General features: G+C 40.5%; 1 protein-coding gene across 1 annotated transcript in view; it reads left to right on the top strand.

Annotated features, from left to right (window-relative positions):
- The window catches only part of LOC139760210 (uncharacterized), a 554,062-nt gene that overhangs the window by 330,716 nt on the left and 210,023 nt on the right, over positions 1–13,323 (top strand). The window lies entirely within an intron of this gene.

Below are 13,323 nucleotides of genomic sequence, written 5' to 3'. Positions count from 1 at the left end.
CCATTTGTTCCCTTGTCTTACGCACTTTATTTACCTCCTTCCAAAACATCTTCTTATTCTCCCTAAAATTTAATGATACTCTCTCACCCCAACTCTCATTTGCCTTATTTTTCATCTCTTGCACCTTTCTCTTGACCTCCTTCCTCTTTCTTTTATACATCTCCCACTCATTTGCATTATTTCCCTGCAAAAATCGTCCAAATGCCTCTATCTTCTCTTTCACTAATAATCTTACTTCTTCATCCCACCAATCACTACCCTTTCTAATCTGCCCAACTCCCACGCTTCTCATGCCACAAGCATCTTTTGCGCAAGCCATCACTGTTTCCCTAAATACATCCCATTATTCTCCCACTCCCCTTACGTCTTTTGTTCTCACCTTTTTCCATTATGTACTCAGTCTCTCCTGGTACTTCTTCACACAAGTCTCCTTCCCAAGCTCACTTACTCTCACCATTCTCTTCACCCCAACATTCTCTCTTCTTTTCTCAACACCCCTACAAATCTTCACCTTTGCCTCCACAAGATAATGATTAGACATCCCTCCAGTTGCACCTCTCAGCATCTTAACATCCAAAAGTCTCTCTTTCGCGCGCCTATCAATGAACGTGTAATCCAATAACGCTCTCTGGCCATCTCTCCTACTTACATACGTATACCTATGTGTATCTCTGTTTTTAAACCAGGTATTCCCAATCACCAGTCCTTTTTCACCACATAAATACACAAGGTCTTCACCATTTCCATTTATAACACTGAACACCCTATGTATACCAATTATTCCCTCAACTGCCACATTACTCACCTTTGCATTCAAATCACCCATCACTATAACCCGGTCTCATGCATCAAAACCATTAACACAATCATTCAGCTGCTCCCAAAACACTTACCTCTCATGATCTTTCTTCTCATGCCCAGGTGCATATGCACCAATAATCACCCATCTTTCTCCATCAACTTTCAGTTTTACCCATATCAATCTAGAGTTTAATTTCTTACACTCTATCACATACTCCGACCACTCCTGTTTCAGGAGTAGTGCTACTCCTTCCCTTCCTCTTGTCCTCTCACTAACCCCTGACTTCACTCCCAAGACATTCCCAAACCACTCTTTCCCTTTACCCTTGAGCTTCGTTTCACTCAGAGCCAAAACATCCAGGTTCCTTTCCTCAAACACACTACCTATCTCTCCTTTTTTCTCATCTTGGTTATCATCCACACACATTCAGACACCCCAATCTGAGCCTTCTAGGAGGATGAGCACTCCCCGCGTGAATCCTTTTTCTGTTCCCCCTTTTAGAAAGTTAAAATACCAAGAGGGGAGGGTTTCTAGCTCCTCGCTCCCGTCCCCTTTAGTCGCCTTCTACGACACGTGAGGAATGCGTGGGAAGTATTCTTTCGCCCCTATCCCCAAGGATAGGGGAGAATATATATATATATATATATATATATATATATATATATATATATATATATATATATATATATATATATATATATATTCTCCCCTATCCCTGGGGATAGGGGAGAAAGAATACTTCCCACGTATTCCCTGCGTGTCGTAGAAGGCGACTAAAAGGGGAGGGAGCGGGGGGCTGGAAATCCTCCCCTCTCGTTTTTTTTTTAATTTTCCAAAAGAAGGAACAGAGAATTGGGCCAGGTGAGGGTATTCCCTCAAAGGCCCAGTCCTCTGTTCTTAACGCTACCTCGCTAATGCGGGAAATGGCGAATAGTTTGAAAGAAAGAAAGATATATATATATATATATATTTTTTTTTTTTTTTTTTTTTTTTTTTTTTTTATACTTTGTCGCTGTCTCCCGCGTTTGCGAGGTAGCGCAAGGAAACAGACGAAAGAAATGGCCCAACCCCCCTCCCCCATACACATGTACATACACACGTCCACACACGCAAATATACATACCTACACAGCTTTCCATGGTTTACCCCAGACGCTTCACATGCCTTGATTCAATCCACTGACAGCACGTCAACCCCTGTATACCACATCGCTCCAATTCACTCTATTCCTTGCCCTCCTTTCACCCTCCTGCATGTTCAGGCCCCGATTACACAAAATCTTTTTCACTCCATCTTTCCACCTCCAATTTGGTGTCCCTCTTCTCCTCGTTCCCTCCACCTCCGACACATATATCCTCTTGGTCAATCTTTCCTCACTCATTCTCTCCATTTGCCCAAACCATTTCAAAATACCCTCTTCTGCTCTCTCAACCACGCTCTTTTTATTTCCACACATCTCTCTTACCCTTACGTTACTTACTCGATCAAACCACCTCACACCACACATTGTCCTCAAACATCTCATTTCCAGCACGTCCATCCTCCTGCGCCCAACTCTATCCATAGCCCACGCCTCGCAACCATACAACATTGTTGGAACCACTATTCCTTCAAACATACCCATTTTTGCTTTCCGAGATAATGTTCTCGACTTCCACACATTTTTCAAGGCTCCCAAAATTTTCGCCCCCTCCCCCACCCTATGATCCACTTCCGCTTCCATGTTTCCATCCGCTGACAGATCCACTCCCAGATATCTAAAACACTTCACTTCCTCCAGTTTTTCTCCATTCAAACTCACCTCCCAATTGACTTGACCCTCAACCCTACTGTACCTAATAACCTTGCTCTTATTCACATTTACTCTTAACTTCCTTCTTCCACACACTTTACCAAACTCAGTCACCAGCTTCTGCAGTTTCTCACATGAATCAGCCACCAGCGCTGTATCATCAGCGAACAACAACTGACTCACTTCCCAAGCTCTCTCATCCCCAACAGACTTCAATACTTGCCCCTCTTTCCAGGACTCTTGCATTTACCTCCCTAACAACCCCATCCATAAACAAATTAAACAAGCATGGAGACATCACACACCCCTGCCGCAAACCTACATTCACTGAGAACCAATCACTTTCCTCTCTTCCTACACGTACACATGCCTTACATCCTCGATAAAAACTTTTCACTGCTTCTAACAACTTGCCTCCCACACCATATATTCTTAATACCTTCCACAGAGCATCTCTATCAACTCTATCATATGCCTTCTCCAGATCCATAAATGCTACATACAAATCCATTTGCTTTTCTAAGTACTTCTCACATACATTCTTCAAAGCAAACACCTGATCCACACATCCTCTACCACTTCTGAAACCGCACTGCTCTTCCCCAATCTGATGCTCTGTACATGCCTTCACCCTCTCTATCAATACCCTCCCATATATATATATATATATATATATATATATATATATATATATATATATATATATATATATATATATATATATATATATATATATATATATATATACATATATATATATATATATATATATATATATATATATATATATATATATATATATATATATATATATATATATATACTTTCCCTGGGGATAGGGGAGAAAGAATACTTCCCACGTATTCCCTGCGTGTCGTAGAAGGCGACTAAAAGGGAAGGGAGCGGGGGGCTGGAAATCCTCCCCTCTCGTTTTTTTTTTTTCTTTTTTTTTTTTTCTCCAAAAGAAGGAACAGAGAAGAGGGCCAGGTGAGGATATTCCCTCAAAGGCCCAGTCCTCTGTTCTTAACGCTACCTCGCTATCGCGGGAAATAGCGAATAGTATGAAAAAAAAAAGAAAAATATATATATATATGTATATATATATATATATATATATATATATATATATATATATATGTATATATATATATATATATATATATATATATATATATATATATATATGTATATATATATATATATATATATATATATATATATATATATATATATATATATATATATATATATATATATATATATATATATATATATATATATATATACATATATATATATGTATTAATTATATGGGAGGGTATTGATTGAGAGGGTGAAGGCATGTACAGAGCATCAGATTGGGGAAGAGCAGTGTGGTTTCAGAAGTGGTAGAGGATGTGTGGATCAGGTGTTTGCTTTGAAGAATGTATGTGAAAATACTTAGAAAAGCAAATGGATTTGTATGTAGCATTTATGGATGTGGAGAAGGCATATGATAGAGTTGATAGAGATGCTCTGTGGAAGGTATTAAGAATATATGGTGTGGGAGGAAAGTTGTTAGAAGCAGTGAAAAGTTTTTATCGAGGATGTAAGGCATGTGTACGTGTAGGAAGAGAGGAAAGTGATTGGTTCTCAGTGAATGTAGGTTTGCGGCAGGGGTGTGTGATGTCTCCATGGTTGTTAAATTTGTTTATGGATGGGGTTGTTAGGGAGGTAAATGCAAGAGTTTTGGAAAGAGGGGCAAGTATGAAGTCTGTTGGGGATGAGAGAGCTTGGGAAGTGAGTCAGTTCTTGTTCGCTGATGATACAACGCTGGTGGCTGATTCATGTGAGAAACTGCAGAAGCTGGTGACTGAGTTCGGTAAAGTGTGTGGAAGAAGAAAGTTAAGAGTAAATGTGAATAAGAGCAAGGTTATTAGGTACAGTAGGGTTGAGGGTCAAGTCAATTGGGAGGTGAGTTTGAATGGAGAAAAACTGGAGGAAGTGAAGTGTTTTAGATATCTGGGAGTGGATCTGGAAGCGGATGGAACCATGGAAGCGGAAGTGGATCATAGGGTGGGAGAGGGGGCGAAAATTCTGGGGGCCTTGAAGAATGTGTGGAAGTCGAGAACATTATCTCGGAAAGCAAAAATGGGTATGTTTGAAGGAATAGTGGTTCCAACAATGTTGTATGGTTGCGAGGCGTGGGCTATGGATAGAGTTGTGCGCAGGAGGATGGATGTGCTGGAAATGAGATGTTTGAGGACAATGAGTGGTGTGAGGTGGTTTGATCGAGTGAGTAACGTAAGGGTAAGAGAGATGTGTGGAAATAAAAAGAGCGTGGTTGAGAGAGCAGAAGAGGGTGTTTTGAAGTGGTTTGAGCACATGGAAAGAATGAGTGAGGAAAGATTGACCAAGAGGATATATGTGTCGGAGGTGGAGGGAACGAGGAGAAGAGGGAGACCAAATTGGAGGTGGAAAGATGGAGTGAAAAAGATTTTGTGTGATCGGGGCCTGAACATGCAGGAGGGTGAAAGGAGGTCAAGGAATAGAGTGAATTGGAGCGATGTGATATACCGGGGTTGACGTGCTGTCAGTGGATTGAATCAAGGCATGTGAAGCGTCTGGGGTAAACCATGGAAAACTGTGTAGGTATGTATATTTGCGTGTGTGGACGTATGTATATACAAGTGTATGGGGGGGTTGGGCCATTTCTTTCGTCTGTTTCCTTGCGCTACCTCGCAAACGCGGGAGACAGCGACAAAGTATAATAAAAAAAAATAAAAATAATATATATATATATATATATATATATATATATATATATATATATCATATGCCTTCTCCAGATCCATAAATGCTACATACAAATCCATTTGCTTTTCTAAGTATTTCTCACATACATTCTTCAAAGCAAACACCTGATCCACACATCCTCTCCCACTTCTGAAACCACACTGCTCTTCCCCAATCTGATGCTCTGTACATGTCTTCACCCTCTCAATCAATACTCTCCCATATAATTTACCAGGAATACTCAACAAACTTATACCTCTCTAATTTGAGCACTTACTTTTATCCTCTTTGCCTTTGTACAATGGCACTATGCACGCATTCCGCTAATCCTCAGGCACCTCACCATGAGTCATACATACATTAAATAACCTTAACAACCAGTCAACAATACAGTCACCCCCTTTTTTAATAGATTCCACTCCAGTACCATCCAAACTTGCTGCCTTGCCGGCTTTCATCTTCCGCAAAGCTTTTACTACGTCTTCTCTGTTTACATCTGTGGAAGGTATTAAGAATATATGGTGAGGGAGGCAAGTTGTTAGAAGCAGTGAAAAGTTTTTATCGAGGATGTAAGGCATGTGTACGAGTAGGAAGAGAGGAAAGTGATTGGTTCTCAGTGAATGTAGGTTTGCGGCAGGGGTGTGTGATGTCTCCATGGTTGTTTAATTTGTTTATGGATGGGGTTGTTAGGGAGGTGAATGCAAGAGTTTTGGAAAGAGGGGCAAGTATGAAGTCTGTTATGGATGAGAGAGCTTGGGAAGTGAGTCAGTTGTTGTTCGCTGATGATACAGCGCTGGTGGCTGATTCATGTGAGAAACTGCAGAAGCTGGTGACTGAGTTTGGTAAAGTGTGTGAAAGAAGAAAGTTAAGAGTAAATGTGAATAAGAGCAAGGTTATTAGGTACAGTAAGGTTGAGGGTCAAGTCAGTTGGGAGGTAAGTTTGAATGGAGAAAAACTGGAGGAAGTAAAGTGTTTTAGATATCTGGGATTGGATCTGGCAGCGGATGGAACCATGGAAGCAGAAGTGAATCATAGGGTGGGGGAGGGGGCGAAAATCCTGGGAGCCTTGAAGAATGTTTGGAAGTCGAGAACATTATCTCGGAAGGCAAAAATGGGTATGTTTGAAGGAATAGTGGTTCCAACAATGTTGTATGGTTGCGAGGCGTGGGCTATGGATAGAGTTGTGCGCAGGAGGGTGGATGTGCTGGAAATGAGATGTTTGAGGACAATGTGTGGTGTGAGGTGGTTTGATCGAGTAAGTGATGTAAGGGTAAGAGAGATGTGTGGAAATAAAAAGAGCGTGGTTGAGAGAGCAGAAGAGGGTGTTTTGAAATGGTTTGGGCACATGGAGAGAATGAGCGAGGAAAGATTGACCAAGATGATATATGTGTCAGAGGTGGAGGGAACGAGGAGAAGTGGGAGACCAAATTGGAGGTGGAAAGATGGAGTGAAAAAGATTTTGAGTGATCGGGGCCTGAACATGCAGGAGGATGAAAGGCGGGCAAGAAATAGAGTGAATTGGATCGATGTGGTATACCGGGGTTGACGTGCTGTCAGTGGATTGAATCAGGGCATGTGAAGCGTCTGGGGTAAACCATGGAAAGCTGTGTAGGTATGTATATTTGCGTGTGGACGTGTATGTATATACATGTGTATAGGGGTGGGTTGGGCCATTTCTTTCGTCTGTTTCCTTGTGCTACCTCGCAAACGCGGAGACAGCGGCAAAAAAAAAAAAAAAAAAATATATTTATATATTTAATTTTCCAAAAGAAGGAACAGATGGGGGGCCAGGTGAGGATATTCCACAAAGGCCCAGTCCTCTGTTCTTAACGCTACCTCGCTAACGCGGGAAATGGCGAATAGTTTAAAAGAAAGAAAAGATATATATATATATATATATATATATATATATATATATATATATATATATATATATATATATATATATATATATATATATATATTATATATATATATACATATATATATATATATATATATATATATATTTTTTTTTTTCTTTTTTGCTTTGTCGCTGTCTCCCGCGTTTGCGAGGTAGCGCAAGGAAACAGACGAAAGAAATGGCCCAACCCACCCCCATACACATGTATAAACATACGTCCACACACGCAAATATACATACCTACACAGCTTTCCATGGTTTACCCCAGACGCTTCACATGCCTTGATTCAATCCACTGACAGCACGTCAACCCCGGTATACCACATCGCTCCAATTCACTCTATTCCTTGCCCTCCTTTCACCCTCCTGCATGTTCAGGCCCCGATCACACAAAATCTTTTTCACGCCATCTTTCCACCTCCAATATATATATATATATATATATATATATATATATATATATATATATATATATATATATATATATTTTTTTTTTTTTTTTTTTTTTTGCTTTGTCGCTGTCTCCTGCGTTTGCGAGGTAGCGCAAGGATACATACGAAAGAAATGGCCCAACCCACCCCCATACACATGTATAAACATACGTCCACACACGCAAATATACATACCTACACAGCTTTCCATGGTTTACCCCAGACGCTTCACATGCCTTGATTCAATCCACTGACAGCACGTCAACCCCGGTATACCACATCGCTCCAATTCACTCTATTCCTTGCCCTCCTTTCACCCTCCTGCATGTTCAGGCCCCGATCACACAAAATCTTTTTCACTCCATCTTTCCACCTCCAATTTATATATATATATATATATATATATATATTTTTTTTTTTTTTTTTTTTTGCTTTGTTGCTGTCTCCCGCGTTTGCGAGGTAGCGCAAGGAAACATACGAAAGAAATGGCCCAACCCACCCCCATACACATGTATATACATACGTCCACACACGCAAATATACATACCTACACAGCTTTCCATGGTTTACCCCAGACGCTTCACATGCCTTGATTCAATTCACTGACAGCACGTCAACCCCGGTATACCACATCGCTCCAATTCACTCTATTCCTTGCCCTCCTTTCACCCTCCTGCATGTTCAGGCCCCGATCACACAAAATCTTTTTCACTCCATCTTTCCACCTCCAATTTGGTCTCCCTCTTCTCCTCGTTCCCTCCACCTCCGACACATATATTCTCTTGGTCAATCTTTCCTCACTCATTCTCTCCATGTGCCCGAACCATTTCAAAACACCCTCTTCTGCTCTCTCAACCACGCTCTTTTTATTTCCACACATCTCTCTTACCCTTACGTTACTTACTCGATCAAACCACCTCACACCACACATTGTCCTCAAACATCTCATTTCCAGCACATCCATCCTCCTGCGCACAACTCTATCCATAGCCCACGCCTCGCAACCATACAACATTGTTGGAACCACTATTCCTTCAAACATACCAATTTTTGCTTTCCGAGATAATGTTCTCGACTTCCACACATTCTTCAAGGCTCCCAGAATTTTCGCCCCCTCCCCAACCCTATGATCCACTTCCGCTTCCATGGTTCCATCCCCTGCCAGATCCACTCCCAGATACCTAAAACACTTCACTTCCTCCAGTTTTTCTCCATTCAAACTCACCTCCCAATTGACTTGACCCTCAACCCTACTGTACTTAATAACTTTGCTCTTATTCACATTTACTCTTAACTTTCTTCTTTCACACACTTTACCAAACTCAGTCACCAGCTTCTGCAGTTTCTCACATGAATCAGCCACCAGCGCTGTATCATCAGCGAACAACAACTGACTCACTTCCCAAGCTCTCTCATCCCCAACAGACTTCATACTTGCCCCTCTTTCCAAAACTCTTGCATTCACCTCCCTAACAACTCCATCCATAAACAAATTAAACAACCATGGAGACGTCACACACCCCTGCCGCAAACGTACATTTACTGAGAACCAATCACTTTCCTCTCTTCCTACACGTACACATGCCTTACATCCTCGATAAAAACTTTTCACTGCTTCTAACAACTTGCCTCCCACACCATATATTCTTAATACCTTCCACAGAGCATCTCTATCAACTCTATCATATGCCTTCTCCAGATCCATAAATGCTACATACAAATCCATTTGCTTTTCTAAGTATTTCTCACATACATTCTTCAAAGCAAACACCTGATCCACACATCCTCTACCACTTCTGAAACCACACTGCTCTTCCCCAATCTGATGCTCTGTACATGCCTTCACCCTCTCAATCAATATCCTCCCATATAATTTACCAGGAATACACAACAAACTTATAGCTCTGTAATTTGAGCACTCACTCTTATCCCCTTTGCCTTTGTACAATGGCACTATGCACGCATTCCGCCAATCCTCAGGCACCTCACCATGAGTCATACATACATTAAATAACCTTACCAACCAGTCAACAATACAGTTACCCCCTTTTTTAATAAATTCCACTGCAATGCCATCCAAACCTGCTGCCTTGCCGGCTTTCATCTTCCGCAAAGCTTTTAGTACCTCTTCTCTGTTTACCAAATCATTTTCCCTAACCCTCTCACTTTGCACACCACCTCGACCAAAACACCCTATATCTGCCACTCTATCATCAAACACATTCAACAAACCTTCAAAATACTCACTCCATCTCCTTCTCACATCACCACTACTTGTTATCACCTCCCCATTTGCGCCCTTCACTGAAGTTCCCATTTGCTCCCTTGTCTTACGCACTTTATTTACCTCCTTCCAGAACATCTTTTTATTCTCCCTAAAATTTAATGATACTCTCTCACCCCAACTCTCATTTGCCCTTTTTTTCACCTCTTGCACCTTTCTCTTGACCTCCTGTCTCTTTCTTTTATACATCTCCCACTCAATTGCATTTTTTCCCTGCAAAAATCGTCCAAATGCCTCTCTCTTCTCTTTCACTAATACTCTTACTTCTTCATCCCACCACTCACTACCATTTCTAATCAACCCACCTCCCACTCTTCTCATGCCACAAGCATCTTTTGCGCAATCCATCACTGATTCCCTAAATACATCCCATTCCTCCCCCACTCCCCTTACTTCCATTGTTCTCACCTTTTTCCATTCTGTACTCAGTCTCTCCTGGTACTTCCTCACACAAGTCTCCTTTCCAAGCTCACTTACTCTCACCACCCTCTTCACCCCAACATTCACTCTTCTTTTCTGAAAACCCATACATATATTTTTTTTTTTCATACTATTCGCCATTTCCCGCATTAGCGAGGTAGCGTTGAGAACAGAGGACTGGGCCTTTGAGGGAATATCCTCACCTGGCCCCCTTCTCTGTTCCCTCTTTTGGAAAATTAAAAGAAAAGCGAGAGGGGAGGATTTCCAGCCACCCGCTCCCTCCCCTTTTAGTCGCCTTGTACGACATGCAGGGAATACGTGGGAAGTATTCTTTCTCCCCTATCCCCAGGGATGATATATATATATATATATATATATATATATATATATATATATCATCAAATTGATGGTATAATGGAAACATAATAACCTTCAAATTATCATCTTCGCTGTGAAAGACCAAATATAGTTGTTGACTTTATATATGTATTTTCTATTTTTGAACGTAACTTTGGCCCTGCTTCAACCACTGCACTTGACAAATCGTTCCATATGTTAACAATCGTGTTGAAGAAAAAGTAATTTTTCTCGTTCGAGTTTGTGTCCATTACTGAAAGTAAAAATCAGATGAACCAAGTCTTAGATAACATGATAGGTCAATATCATCAAAGATTTGATCATTTTAAATACTTGTAATAGATCATTTCTTAACCTTCTGTTTTCGAAGCTAAATAGATTCAAGTCGTATAACATCATCTCGTAGAATTTGTTTCTCAGTCCTGGAATCATCTTGGTAGCTCGACGCTGGACTCTCCTTTCTGTGTACATCTGTTTTCAGGTTGGGTGACCAAAACAAAGTGTTCAAGATGTGGATGATTCCCCTGGACTTGAACTCGAACGCTCATTTTCACTGCTTCTGTCCACTGCTTACTTGGTTTTAGGTCACCAGTGATTACTACACCCAAGTCTTCTTACTCAGTTACTTCAAGAGAATTCGTCCTCTAGCTTGCCTTTACGTTTTTACTCCCAGTATCTAAAACTTTGATCATATCGAGAATAGAATTCATTTGCCACTTACGAGCCCAGTTCATCAGTTTTCACCATCAATTTGAAGCTATAAACGTTCAAGTTCATTTGTAGATTTATTCATTTGACTTCGTATCATCAGCAAATTGTGATATCTTACGATGCAGCCCATTATCAATATCATTAATATATATGAAAATGACAATCGGTCCCAAGACTGATCCTTGTGGCACACCACTTGTTACGTCTAACCATACTGAGGCTTGACCATTACGTGTAACTCATTGTTTACACTCAGTTAACCAATTTTCTATCCACTGAAGGACAACCCAAGCAACGACATATGCCTTAATTTTTGCTTAGGATGTTTGATATGGAGCCTCATCGAAAGCTTTTTGAAAATTAGGATAGATAACATCAGCTGCTTTTCTTTTAGTCGTACATGTTGATTATATCATCAAAGAAATCAAGCAGTCTTGTCGTCAAAAACCCTACTGAGAATCAAGTGTTGGTCGTCAAATTAGTTTACAGTTCTATCTCGCATGATGGTTTCCATAAGTTTCATTACTACAAACTTTAAAATAATAGGATGATAATTTCTGAGCAGTGACTTATCACATAATTTTCAAATACCGTTGTTATATTGGCAAACTTCCATTAATGTGCAACTTCTCCTGTAGCAAGTGACTTATTGAAGAGGGCAGTCAAGGACTTAACTATCTTATTTTTCGCCTCTTTCATTGTTCTCGGATAAAACTGATCAGCGTCTGCTGTTTGATTTCTTTCATTCCATTTATTGGTGGACGCATGTCCTCGGGTTTGTCTGTCTGCTCGAGAACGTTCTCTCTTATCAATGAAACTGCATTCGGGACCTGGCTTGTGTCTTCGATCGGAAATACAGATGGAAAAAAAATGTCATTTGATATTTTTAAAATCGCTTTGTTGTCTTAAATCAATTCATCGTTTTATCAATGGACCAATTAACTGGATAATGATTCACGTGCTTCTAACATAACTGTAAAACTTCGTAGGTTTTCCCTTGTTATCTTCAGCATCATACGTTTCATATTGACGTATACTTTGTTGCACAGCTCCCTTACTTTCTCTACGCAAATTTGCATACCTTACGTTATCATGTTTCTTATTGGGTTCTAAGTTTATTATGAGCGGTCAGACTCATCAACTCTCCCAGTCTGACTTTAAAGCTTAATCATCTTGCCTAATGCCGCAATGTTGGTTTACTTTTCCTCTTCTGTCGGTATTACTTTGGTGTTTGCACCTGAGAGCTGGCTGCTTGTGTGCCCCCACCACTAGCTAGACCATGCAATACTCGGCAAGCTGTTGCGTCACATGATTACTGTGGGGTCGTTGGCAACTCTATGGTGGGCCGCTTTGATAACTGTTTCTTCCCTTGAATGTTGAAGCTTTGGAACTCTCTACCTTCTCGTCTTTCTCAATAAGTATGACCTGGCACATTTCAAAAGAAAGGTTTCTCACTTCCTCCAAGATCCGTAAAATCTTTCCCTTCTCTCTTCTCTTTCCCTTTCATTAACCTCTGCGTATCTCAGGCCCGGCATTGATGTGGACTTTGTCTGTGAGTGGAGCCTCCAACGTACAAAGTATCTTAACTTCTCATATACCGAACATATCACCACCATTGCTGACCTGCAACATAAAGTTGTCATTATACAGCAATACAGAGTGGAATTCTGTGTTCACTTCAGCGAAACAGACCTAAACTAAGTATATGTGCAACTGACTTTATGGGTTCTATATACCAGTTCTAGATACAAGATAGATGTGCTCAGAGACAAAGTTATCATACATATGACACTACCTTACTATGGAAAACAAATTTCAAATATCAATTGTAACATTTAGACATTACGT

Source organism: Panulirus ornatus, chromosome 35, assembly GCF_036320965.1.
Source record: "Panulirus ornatus isolate Po-2019 chromosome 35, ASM3632096v1, whole genome shotgun sequence".
Lineage (NCBI taxonomy): Eukaryota > Metazoa > Arthropoda > Malacostraca > Decapoda > Palinuridae > Panulirus > Panulirus ornatus.
Note: the sequence above shows the minus strand (reverse complement) of the source record. Positions and strands in the feature narration are given on the sequence as shown.